Here is a 12,343-nt window from a genome sequence, read left to right as displayed (position 1 = left end):
GCAGCCGAAGGCAGGGCACTTGGCGGTCCGATCATCGGCTACATAAGCTAGCTCTTCTGACGTGAAATGTCACCTCGCTGGGAGGGAAGGAGCCTGAGCTGGTGTGCGAGGTGGAGAAGTTCCGGCTAGATATAGTTGGACTCACTTCGACGCACAGGAACCTGTTCTCTCGAGAGGGGCTGGACTCTCTTCCACTATGGCGTTGCAAGCAATGAGAGGCTGGGGTGGCAATTCTTGTTGTCCCCCCGGCTCAAAGACAAGAGTATGGGGTATCGGACTGTCTGATTGTGGCGGGTCGCTCCCTGTATGATCAGTGTAGGGCAGCCTTGGTCCGCCAAGGCTGCCCTTTGTCACCGATTCTGTTGTTAACTTTTATGGACATAATTGCAGTCATGGCGTTGAGGGGATCAGGTTTGGTGGTTGCAGGATTAGGTCTCTGCTTTTTGCAGTTGATGTGGTCCTGATGGCTTCAACTGGCCAGGATCTCCAGCTCTCATTGGATGGCCGAGTATGAAGCGACTGGGATGAGAATCAGCACCTCCAAGTCCGAGTCCATGGTTCTCGCCCGGTAAAGGGTGGGGTGCCATTTCCAGGTTGAGGAGGCGATGGCACATACTAGATGGCCCCAAGTGGAGGAGTTCAAGTACCTAGGAGTCGTGTTCACGAGTGAGGGAAGAGTGGATCATGAGATCCACAGGCGGATCGGTGCGGCGTCTTCAGTAATGAGGACGCTATATCGATCCATTGTGGTGAAGAAAGAGCTGAGCCAGAATTAAAAGCTCTAAATTTACCGGTCGATCTACATTCTCATCCTGCACCTATGGTCATGGTTATGACCGAAAAGACAAGATCCCGGGTACAAGCGGCCAAATTGAGTTTCCTCCGCCGGGTGGCGGGTCTCTCCCTTAGAGATAGGATAAGAAGCTCTGTCATCCGGGAGGAACTCAGAGTAAAGCGCTGCTCCTCCACATTGAGAGGAGCCAGATGAGGTGGTTCGGGCATGTGCTCAGGATGCCACCCGAACGCCTCCCGAGGGAGGTGTTTAGGGCAAGTCCGACCGGCAGGAGGCCACGGGGAAGACCCAGGACACATTGGGAAGATTATGTCTCCCGGCTGGCCTGGGAACGCCTCAGGATCCCCCGAGAAGAGCTGGAAGAAGTGGCTGGGGAGAGGGAAGTCTGGGCTTCTCTATTTAGGCTGCTGCCCCCGCAACCCGACCTCGGTTAAGCGGAAGAAAATGGATGGATTTAGTAACGACAACAAAAAATGCCCATCCATCCATTTTCTACCGCTTATTCCCTTTTGGGGTGGCAGGGGGCGCTGGAGCCTATCTCAGCTACAATCGGGCGGAAGGCGGGGTACACCCCGGACAAGTCGCCATCTCATCGCAAAAAATGATTCTAGTAAAACTCACATTGATACAATTTTACAGGTATTTTTAGACATAATGCATGTTTGGTTTTGGAATTATGTTTATATAACTTTCATATGTATTATGACAGTTATACTGTCATCTTGAGTAAAACTAACTTGTGTCTTTACAAACATTACAAACTATGTTTTTCCAGTAAAACTCACAAAAATAATGTTTTCCAGGCATTATTAGACATTTTTCATGTGTGGTTTAGGAAATATGTTTAAATAACTGTCATATTGAATGTGGCAGTTATACTGTTATTATGTGTAAAACCATATTTTTGTATTTGCAAACCTTACAAAAACAACTGATTCTAGTAAAACTCACATAGATTCAATATTACAGGCATTTTTAGACATTTCACATGTTTGAATACATTTTTATTGCTTTTTTCGTTAGGGCAAGTCCGATCGGCAGGAGGCCACGGGGAAGACCCAGGACACATTGGGAAGACTATGTCTCAGGCTGTCCTGGGAACGCCTCGGGATCCCCCGAGAAGAGCTGGACAAAGTGGCTGGGGCTTCTCTGCTTAGGCTGCTGCCCCCGCAACCCGACCTCGGATAAGCGGAGGAAAATGGATGGATTTAGTATGACAGTTATACTGTCATATTGAGTAAAAAAACTATTTTTCATAGATTCAATATTACAGGCATCTTTAGATGGATTGCATGTTTGGTTTTGGAGATATGTTTATACAACTTTCATTTTTAGTATGACAGTTATATTGTCATATTGAGTAAAAAAAAAAAAACTTGTGTCTGCAAACCTTACAAAAGATTATTATTCTAGTAAAACTAACAAAGATACATTTTTCCAAGCATTATTAGCATTTGTTGTTTTGGAGTTATAATGCTTGCGTTGAGAGGCGACGGGCTCGGGTGGCAATTCTTGTTGCCCCCCGGCTCAAAGCCTGCACGTTGGAGTTCAATCCAGTGGACCAGTGGGTAGCTTTCCTCCGCCTTCGGGTGGGGGGACGGGTCCTGACTGTTGTTTGGCCTTACGCGCCAAACGACAGCTCAGAGTACCCACCCTTTTTGGATTCACTCGAGGGAGTACTGGAAAGTGCTCCACCGGGTGATTCCCTCGTTCTACTGGGGACCTTCAACGCTCATCTTGGCAACAACAGTGAAACCTGGAGAGGCGTGATTGGGAAGAATGGCCGCCCGGATCTGAACCCGAGTGGTGTTTTGTTATTGGACTTTTGTGCTCGTCACAGATTGTCAATAACAAACACCAAGTTCAAACATAAGGGTGTCCATATGTGCACTTGGCACCAGGACACCCCAGGCCGCAGTTCCATGATCGATTTTGTAGTTGTGTCATCGGATTTGCGGTCTCATGTTTTGGACACTCGGGTGAAGAGAGGGGCGGAGCTTTCTACCGATCACCACCTGGTGGTGAGTTGGCTGCGATGGTGGGGGAGGATGCCTGACAGACCTGGCAGGCCCAAACGCATTGTGAGGGTTTGCTGGGAACGCCTCCGGAAGAACTTTGAACATGTCACGAGGGAGGCGCTGGACATTGAGTCTGAGTGGACCATGTTCCGTGCCTCTCTTGTCGAGCCGGCTGATTGGAGCTGTGGCCGCAAGGAGTTTGGTGCCTGTCGTGGCGGTAATCCTAGAACCCGCTGGTGGACACCAGCAGTGAGGGATGCCGTCAAGCTGAAGAAAGAGCCTATTGGGTCCTTTTGGCTCATGGGACTCCAGAGGCAGCCGACAGGCCAAGCGAAGTGCGGCTTCAGCGGTCGCAGAGGCAAAAACTCGGACATGGGAGGAGTTTGGAGAAGCCATGGAAAACGACTTCCAGACGGCTTCGAAGCGATTCTGGACCACCAGCCGCCGGCTCAAGGGGGGGCAGCAGTGCACTGTAACACCGTGTATGGTGAGGATGGTGCGCTGCTGACCTCTACTGCAGCTGTTATTGATCGGTGGAGGGAATACTTCGAAGACCTCCTTAATCCCACCAACATGTCTTCCTATGAGGAAGCAGTGCCTGGGGAATCTGTGGTGGGCTCTCCTATTTCTGGGGCTGAGGATGCCAAGGTAGTTAAAAAGCTCCTCAATGGCAGCGCCCTGGGGGTGGATGAGATCCGTCCGGAGTTCCTTAAGGCTCTGGATGCTGTGGGGCTGTCTTGGTTGACAAGACTCTGCAACATCGCGTGGACATCGGGGGCGGTACTTCTGGATTGGGAGACCGGGGTGGTGGTTCCTCTCTTTAAGAAGGGGAACCAGAGGGTGTGTTTCAACTATCGTGAGATCACACTCCTCAGTCTTCCCGGTAAGGTCTATTCATGTGTACTGGAGAAGAGGCTACGCCGGATAGTCGAACCTCGGATTCAGGAGGAACAGTGTGGTTTACGTCCTGGTCGTGGAACTGCGGACCAGCTTTATACTCTCGGCAGGGTCCTTGAGGGTGCATGTGAGTTTGCCCAACCAGTCTACATGTGCTTTATGGACTTGGAGAAGGCATTCGACCATTTACCCCTGGAAGTCCTGTGGGGAGTGCTTAGAGAGTATGGGGTAACGGACTGTCTTATTGTGGCGGTTCGCTCCGTTTGCAAGAGTCAGAGCTTGGTCCGGCAATGCGGACCTGTTTCCAGTGAGGGTTGGACTCCGCCAAGGCTGCCCTTTGTCACCGATTCTGTTCATAACCTTTATGGACAGAATTTCTAGGCGCAGTCAGGGCGTTGAGGGGATCCGGTTTGGTGTCTGCAGGATTAGGTCTCTGCTATTTGCAGATGATGTGGTCCTGATGGCTTCATCTGGCCAAGATATTCAGCCCTCACTGGATCGGTTCGCAGACGAGTGTGAAGTGACTGGGATGTGAATCAGCACCTCCAAGTCCGAGTCCATGGTTCTCGCGCGGAAAAGGGTGGAGTGCCATCTCCGGGTTGGGGAGGAGATCTTGCCCCAAGTGGAGGAGTTCAAGGACCTCAGAGTCTTGTTCACAAGTGAGGGAAGAGTGGATCGTGAGATCGACAGGCGGAACGGTGCGGCGTCTTCAGTAATGCGGACGCTGTATTGATCCGTTTTGGTGAAGAAGGAGCTGAGCCGGAAGGCAAAGCTCTCGATTTACCGGTCGATCTATGTTCCCATCCTCACCTATGGTCATGAGTTTTGTGTCATGGCCGAAAGGACAAAATCACGGGTACAAGCGGCCGAAATGAGTTTCCTCCACCGGGTGGCGGGGCTCTCCCTTAGAGATAGGGTGAGAAGCTCTGTCATCCGGGAGGAGCTCAAAGTAAAGTCATTGCTCCTCCATTTCGAGAGGAGCCAGATGAGGTGGTTCGGGCATCTGGTCAGGATGCCACCCGAACGCCTCCCTAGGGAGGTGTTTCGGGCACGTCCGACCGGTAGGAGGCCCAGGAAGACCCAGGAAACGGGAAGCTTATCTCTCCCGGCTGGCCTGGGAACGCCCCAGGATCCCCCGGGAGGAGCTGGACGAAGTGGCTGGGGAGAGGAAAGTCTGGGCTTCCCTGCTTAGGCTGCAGCCCCCGCGACCCGACCTCGGATAAGCGGAAGAAAATGGATGGCTGGATGGATGGAGTTATGTTTAAATAACTGTCATAAAGAGTAAAACCTCATTTTTGTATTTGTAAACCTTACCAAAACAACTGATTTTAGTAAAACTCACACACATTCAATATTACAGGCATTTTTAGATATTTTGCTTATTTGGTGTAGGAATTATGATGGAATACATTGTTTTTGCTTATTTCGCATTATCTCAGGATTTTAAGAACTTTACTGTCATATTGACGAAAACAAATACTTTTTGTGTTTGCAAGCCTTAAAAAAGCATATGTTTCGAGTAAAACTCACAAGAATGCCTTATTTCAGGCATTATTAGCCATTTTTTATGTGTAGTTTAGGCATACTTGCCAAGCCTCCTTGATTTTCCAGGAGACTCCCGTAATTCAGCGCCTCTCCCGAAAACCTCCCGGGACAAATTTTCTCCCGAAAATCTCCCGAAATTCAGGCTGATCTGAGTGAGGACAGCCTGTATTCACGTCTGCTTTCCCACGATATAAACAGCATGCCTGCCCAATCACGTTATAACTGTAGAATGATCGAGGGCGAGTTTTTGGTTTCTTATGTGGGTTTATTGTTAGGTAGTTTCATTCACGTCCTCCCAGCGCGGTAACAACACAAAACAACAGCAGTCACGTTTTCGTCTACCGTAAAGCAGTTTGTCTGCCGTAAACAGCAATGTTGTGACACTCTTTAAACAGGGCAATACTGCCATCTGCTGTACATGCATATGTGACAATAACATCCAGGGCTTTTAGAGAGTGCAGTGCACAACTGCGCACACAACAAGGAGACGAAGCAGAAGAACGCGGAAGATACAGCCATGGCGACGCCGACGACGAGTAAGATGAAGAAACACGCTTATAAGTTCCAAGCCGCAGCTGCGATTGGACCTGGATAGCCTCCGGGAAGAAGTAGTGGAATACCAAGTGCTTGGCAGTGAAGATCTTCCTCAGGAAGCAAAGATTGACCGGTTTTTGGCCATGCTCGGGAGGGATGGAAAATTCCAGACTCTCGTGCATTTGATGAAAGCACTTTTGTGCGTGCCACACAGCAATGCATCATCAGAGAGGGTGTTCAGCATGGTTATAAAAATAGTGACAGAGAATAGAACAAGGATGGACAATTCAACCCTTAACTCAACAATGAGTAGATGAGTGTTATGTGTGTGTATATGTGTAAATAAATGAAAACTGAAATTCAAGTATTTATTTATATATATATATATATATATATATATATATATATATATATATATATATATATATATATATATACATATATATATATGTCTTATATCTCCTGATGATTGAGGGAACCCCTCATGAAACAGGCTTGTAGAGATGAAGTAGTCTTGTGATTTTTTTCCCCACACATACATATATATATATATATATATATATATATATATATATATATATATATATATATATATATATATATATATAGCTAGAATTCACTGAAAGTCAAGTTTTTTTATATATGTGTGTATATATATATATATATATATATATATATATATATATATATATATATATATGAAATACTTGACTTAGTGAATTCTAGCTCTAAATATACTCCTCCCCTCTTAACCACGCCCCCACCCCACCCCCGACCATGCCTTCCCCAACCCCACCTCCTGAAATCGGAGGTCTCAATGTTGGCAAGTATGAGTTTAGGAGTTATGTTTAAATAACTGTCATAGTGAGTGTGGCAGTTACACTGTCATATTGAGTAAAAAAAAACTAACTTGTGTTTTTGCAAACCTCACAAAAGAAAACGTTTCTAATAAAAATCACAAAGATACATTTCTTCACGCATTATTAGACATTTTTCATGTGTGGTTTAGGAGTTATGTTTAAATAACTGTCATATTGAGTGTGGCAGTTATACTGTCATTATGTGTAAAACCTAATTTTGTATTTGCAAACCTTATAAAAACAACTGATTCTAGTAAAACATAGATTCAATTTTACAGGCATTTTTAGACATTTTACATGTTTGGTTTAGGAGTTGTGTTTGAATACATTTTTTATTGCTATTTTCGTTAGGGCAAGGCCGACCGGCAGGAGGCCACGGGGAAGACCCAGGACACATTGGGAAGACTATCATTCAAGTACCTTGGGGTGTGGGTGGACAATAAGCTGGACTGGACTGTTAACACAGACCACTTGTACAGGAAAGGACAGAGCTGTACTTCCTGAGGCGGCTGTCCTTTGTCCCACACGCCATTAGACTGTACAACTCTTCTCTGGGGGGGAGGGGGGCTACTAGGATGACAGGGGATGCAAATCAATAAGAGTGCAATATTTTTTCAAAACATGTTCACTACTGCCTAGTTTCTCTTGTTATATTCTTATTTTACTGTTATATTTTTATTCTCATTGTTGCTTTTTATTTTTATTCTATTGTAATATGTTTCTATTTTGTTTCAATTTATACCCCCATTATTTACTTTTCACTTTTTACAATTTTGTACACTACTGCTGGAATTTAAATTTTCCTGAGGAAACTCTCCTGAAGGAATCAATAAAGTACTATCTATGTATCTATCTATTTATGTCTCCTGGCTGGCCTGTAAATGCCTCGGGATCCCCCGAGAAGAGTTGGACAAAGTGGCTGGGGAGAGGAAAGTCTGGGCTTCTCTGCTTAGGCTGCTGCCCCCGCAACCTGACCTCGGAAAAGCAGGAAGAAAATGGATGGATTTAGTATGACAGTTATACTGTCATATTAAGTAAAAAACTAAATTGGGTCTTTGCAAACATTACAAAATATATTTTTTCTAGTAAAACTCACAAAGATACATAACTCAAGGCATTATTAGCCATTTTGCATGTGTGGTTTAGGACTTATGTTTAAATAATCGTCAGATTGAGTGTGACAGTATACCCATATTTTGTAATTGCAAACCTTATGAAAACAAATGATTCTACTAAAACTCACATGGATACAATATTACAGGCATTTTTAGACATAATGCATGTTTGCTAATCATGGGAATTAGCGAAGATGGAGGAGAAACTTACGACATTGCGGAGAACCTCGTCAGAGCCTTTCTGCAGGAGCAACTCGGCATCCCGGAGGAAAAAGTTAAGAGGATCCAGATGGAACGAGCACACAGGATTGGCAGACGCAAGGAGGATGCTAAACCAAGACCTATGCTTGTAAACTTTACTAACTCCAAATGCAAAGACGAAATGCTTGCTCTCTCTAGAAGACTGAAAGGCACTAAATTCTTCATGACCAGTCAATATCCGATCGAGGTGGTGGAGAAACGACGTAAGTTAATTCCAATTATGAAGTCCTTTAGGCTGAAAGGACAACAAGCTCGTCTTGTTGTGGATAACCTGTACGTTAACGGTGAGCTGTACAGAAACATGTGAGGAACAATAACAATGTCGCGCAGTGATGACATCATCGCAACATCACCATGGCGACGACTTGACGGATATAAATTGACATTTTGTTTTTGGTGCTTTATAGTTTATTCTGGGACTGGACAATGTAGTTAGATGTTGGGAAACGGTCAGCGAATAATATATTTTAGGGGTTATGTGTTTGTTTGTCTCGTGTGCTGTGGTGTGAATGGTGTGTTTGTGGGTTTAGTAGAGGGGACATTGGTTTCCTTGGAAATAGCAAGTGATGCTGCAGTTTTTAGTTACAAGATTTTCATGTCTATTAAATGTATGGTATTAAGAGAATCAATCAAATATATTATGAATTTACTCAGGTCATATGGTTTATAGGAATGATAATGAAGTTGGAATAATTAGTTATAATTGCAATGGTCTTGCAGACAACAGAAAAAGAAAACTTATATTTATGTGGCTGAATGAAAAAGAACAAGATATTTTTTGTCTTCAAGAAACTCATTCAACAAAATTAGATGAAGAAAAATGGAGAAAAGAATGGGATGGTCCGATTTTCTTTTCACATGGTCACAGAAATTCAAAAGGTGTTATGATTTTGATTAAAAAAGCTTTTAATTTTCAATTTAACTCTATGGAAAAAGACCCACAAGGACGCTGGTTAATATTAAATATGATTATTCAAGGTCAAAAGATGTGTGTTTTGAATCTGTATGGGCCAAATGTTGATGAACCTTCCTTTTTTGAAGAAATAAGTGACATGTTGCAAGAACAACAAGGGGAAATTATTGCTGTGGGGGACTTCAATGTTGCTTTGGATACGGTTCTGGACCGAAAAGGGAATTTTTCAATGAATTATCATCCTCAATCTTTACAAAAAATTCAAAATGTTATGGATGCATTTGATTTAATTGATATCTGGAGATTCAAAAATCCTAGGTTAGTACGGTATACATGGAGAAGACAAAACCAGGCAAGTCGTATTGACTATTTTTTGATATCATTTTCATTGCTAAATAAAGTGACTGCAATATCAATCGATGATAAATTACGTTCTGATCATAATTGTATAGGATTAAATATTGCAATTGAAGAAAATACACGTGGGCCCGGATATTGGAAGTTTAATCAAATGCTTTTACAGGATGAAGAATTTATTGAAAAAACAAAGCAATTTATTACTGACTTTTTAAAAAATAATGTAGGATCATCAAATCCCCAAATAGTCTGGGAAGCCTTCAAATGTTGTTTTAGGGGATATGCCATTTCGTATTCTTCATGGAAAAAAAAACAACTTAAAATGGCAGAACAGGAATTAAAGAAAGAAATTGAGGATTTACAAAAAAACATTGATAGTAATGATAATCCAACTAGTGAGCAACTGAATTCCTTTACAGCCAAACAAAAGGAGTTAGCAGATTTAGTTGAACAACAATTATTGAAAAGTTATGACTGCAACAGAGCAATCTGGATGAAAAAAGGTGAGAAGTGTTCAAAATTCTTTTTAAATATCCAAATAAAAAATCGTTCTAAAAAGAACATTTCCAAGTTTATTAAAACAAATGGAAAGGTATTGGACACACACACTACATTGTTGAAAGAAATGGAAAATTACTTTAAAAATATTTTTTCTAATCCGGTAATTCCTCCAGAAATTACACATTTTTTTCCAGAAAATTATGAAAGAAAATTGAATTCAGAAGAAAGCCATTCATGTGAAGGCCTCATTAGAGAGGAAGAACTTGTGGAAACTGTTAAATCCTTTCATCCAGGGAAAACCCCAGGATTAGATGGAATACCTATTGAGGTTTATCAAGTTTTTTATGAAGAGCTTAAGAAACCATTGCTTTCTAGTTTTAATTACTCGTATAAAACAGGTTTTTTGTCTAATACTCAAACAGAAGGTCTTATTTCTTTACTATTGAAACAGGAAATAAATGGTCAGTACAAAGACCCAGTTTATCTAAAAAATTGGAGGCCAATAACACTTCAGTGTTACGATGCTAAGATACTGGCAAAATGTTTGGCTACACGACTTAAGTCTGTTTTGTCAAATATTATTCACCAAGATCAATCAGGTTTCCTACAAGGAAGAAACATAGGAAACAATATTAGACAGTTATTAGAAATGATAGAAAATTATAATATGGAAAATAAAAGAGGATTAATTTTTGTAGCTGACCTGGAGAAGGCATTTGACAAAATTAGCGTAGATTTTATTTGTAAAAGCTTAGTTTTTTTCAATTTTGGCAACTCCTTATTACACTGGATCAAGACGCTATATAATAAAACTAACTGTAGAATTATTAACAATGGATACATCTCTGGGACAATACCGCTATTAAGAGGTCTAAAACAAGGGTGCCCCTTGTCTCCATACTTATTTATTATTGCTATGGAAATATTGGCGATTAAAGTTAGATTAAATGAAAATATTGACGGGCTCATTAATAATAATATTGAAAGTAAAATAACAATGTATGCAGACGATACAAGCTTCTTTATCAGCCCCAATCCCCATTGTTTGCGGAACCTTCTTGATCTTTTGGATATATTTTCACAGCAATCTGGCCTTCAGCTTAATTATGATGAATGTAAAATGTTAAGGATCGGAAAACTAAAGGGAACGTCCTTTCGAATGGAATGCAAAGTGCCTGTTTTGTGGACAGATGGTCCAGTTAATATACTTGGTGTTGTTGTCCCAGAGAATCTGGAAGACCTAGGCTCAATAAATTATGATAATCGACTAAGAAAGCTGGACAAAATTATGCAATTATGGAAAGGGAAATCCTTAACCTTGTATGGTAAAATATCTATTGTCAACTCGTTAATTGTTCCTCAATTTATTTATTTGTTTTTGTCATTACCAGCTCCATCACAAAACTTTTTTAAGATTTGTGAGCGGAGGGTCTTCGATTTTGTCTGGGACGGCAAACCAGAAAAGATTAAAAGAAAGGTTTTGTACAATGAGTATGAATATGGGGGCCTGAAACTTCTCAACCTTGAAGCTATGTGTCTGTCTTTAAAAGCATCAATTGTTCCAAAGATGTATTTCAACACTGAGTGGTACACAAGTGTCCTGTTGGACAAAAAACATGTATTTTATCAAAAGAAATTGTATCCTTTTTTACAAGTGATCCCCTCCCATTTTTCTTATGTAGAGAGTCTGCTGGGAAACATGGCGGGGTTCATAAAGGAAACAATCCACTCATGGTGGTGTTTTCAATTTTATGTGCCAGAAAAAAGAGACGATATTTTGCAGCAGATAATATGGATGAACTCTAATATTGTAATAGATGGAAAGCCTTTCTTTTGGAAAAATATGTTTGAAAGAGGAATCATTTTTGTCAATGATATTATAAATGAGAATGGTAAGATTATGAAGTATGAAGAATTTATAACTATGTATGGTGATGCTTGCTCAAGCTTTTCATTTAATCAACTAACTGGAGTCATTGGGAAAAGATGGAAACAAATAATTAATTATGGAACTACTAAATTATTAGTTTGTAAACCTCTAATAAGAAATTTGAGTTGGCAAAAAGGAACTAAAATAAATAGAAAAATATATAAGTTTTATTTAATAAAGAAATCTTTGAAGACTGCCCCATACAACACATTTGGAAAATGGGAGGACTTTTTTGACTGCCCGTTGCCGTGGGATGCCATATTCAAACTAATCTATAAAACTACTATTGATGTGCAAAATCGTTATTTTCAAATTAAAATTATTTATAACTTCTTACCCACGGGGAAAATGTTAAAATTATGGAATATGACAGAGTCAGATGACTGCCGATTTTGTTGTCAGGAGTCTGAATCCACCCTGCATTTGTTTTGGTATTGTCATATTGTGTCTTCTTTTTGGGTGGAAGTTGAAAAAATGTGTTTAAGGATTGGTTTGTTTATGAAGCTTGATGTGGTTTCTATTATTTTGGGAGAGTTCATTGACAATCATGATTTAATCAATTTAATTATAGTACTCGGTAAAAGGTATATTTTTAAGGCCAAAAACAGATATTCACTTA

The sequence above is a fragment of the Nerophis lumbriciformis genome, linkage group LG12 (genome assembly GCF_033978685.3).
Source record: "Nerophis lumbriciformis linkage group LG12, RoL_Nlum_v2.1, whole genome shotgun sequence".
NCBI lineage: Eukaryota > Metazoa > Chordata > Actinopteri > Syngnathiformes > Syngnathidae > Nerophis > Nerophis lumbriciformis.
Note: the sequence above shows the minus strand (reverse complement) of the source record.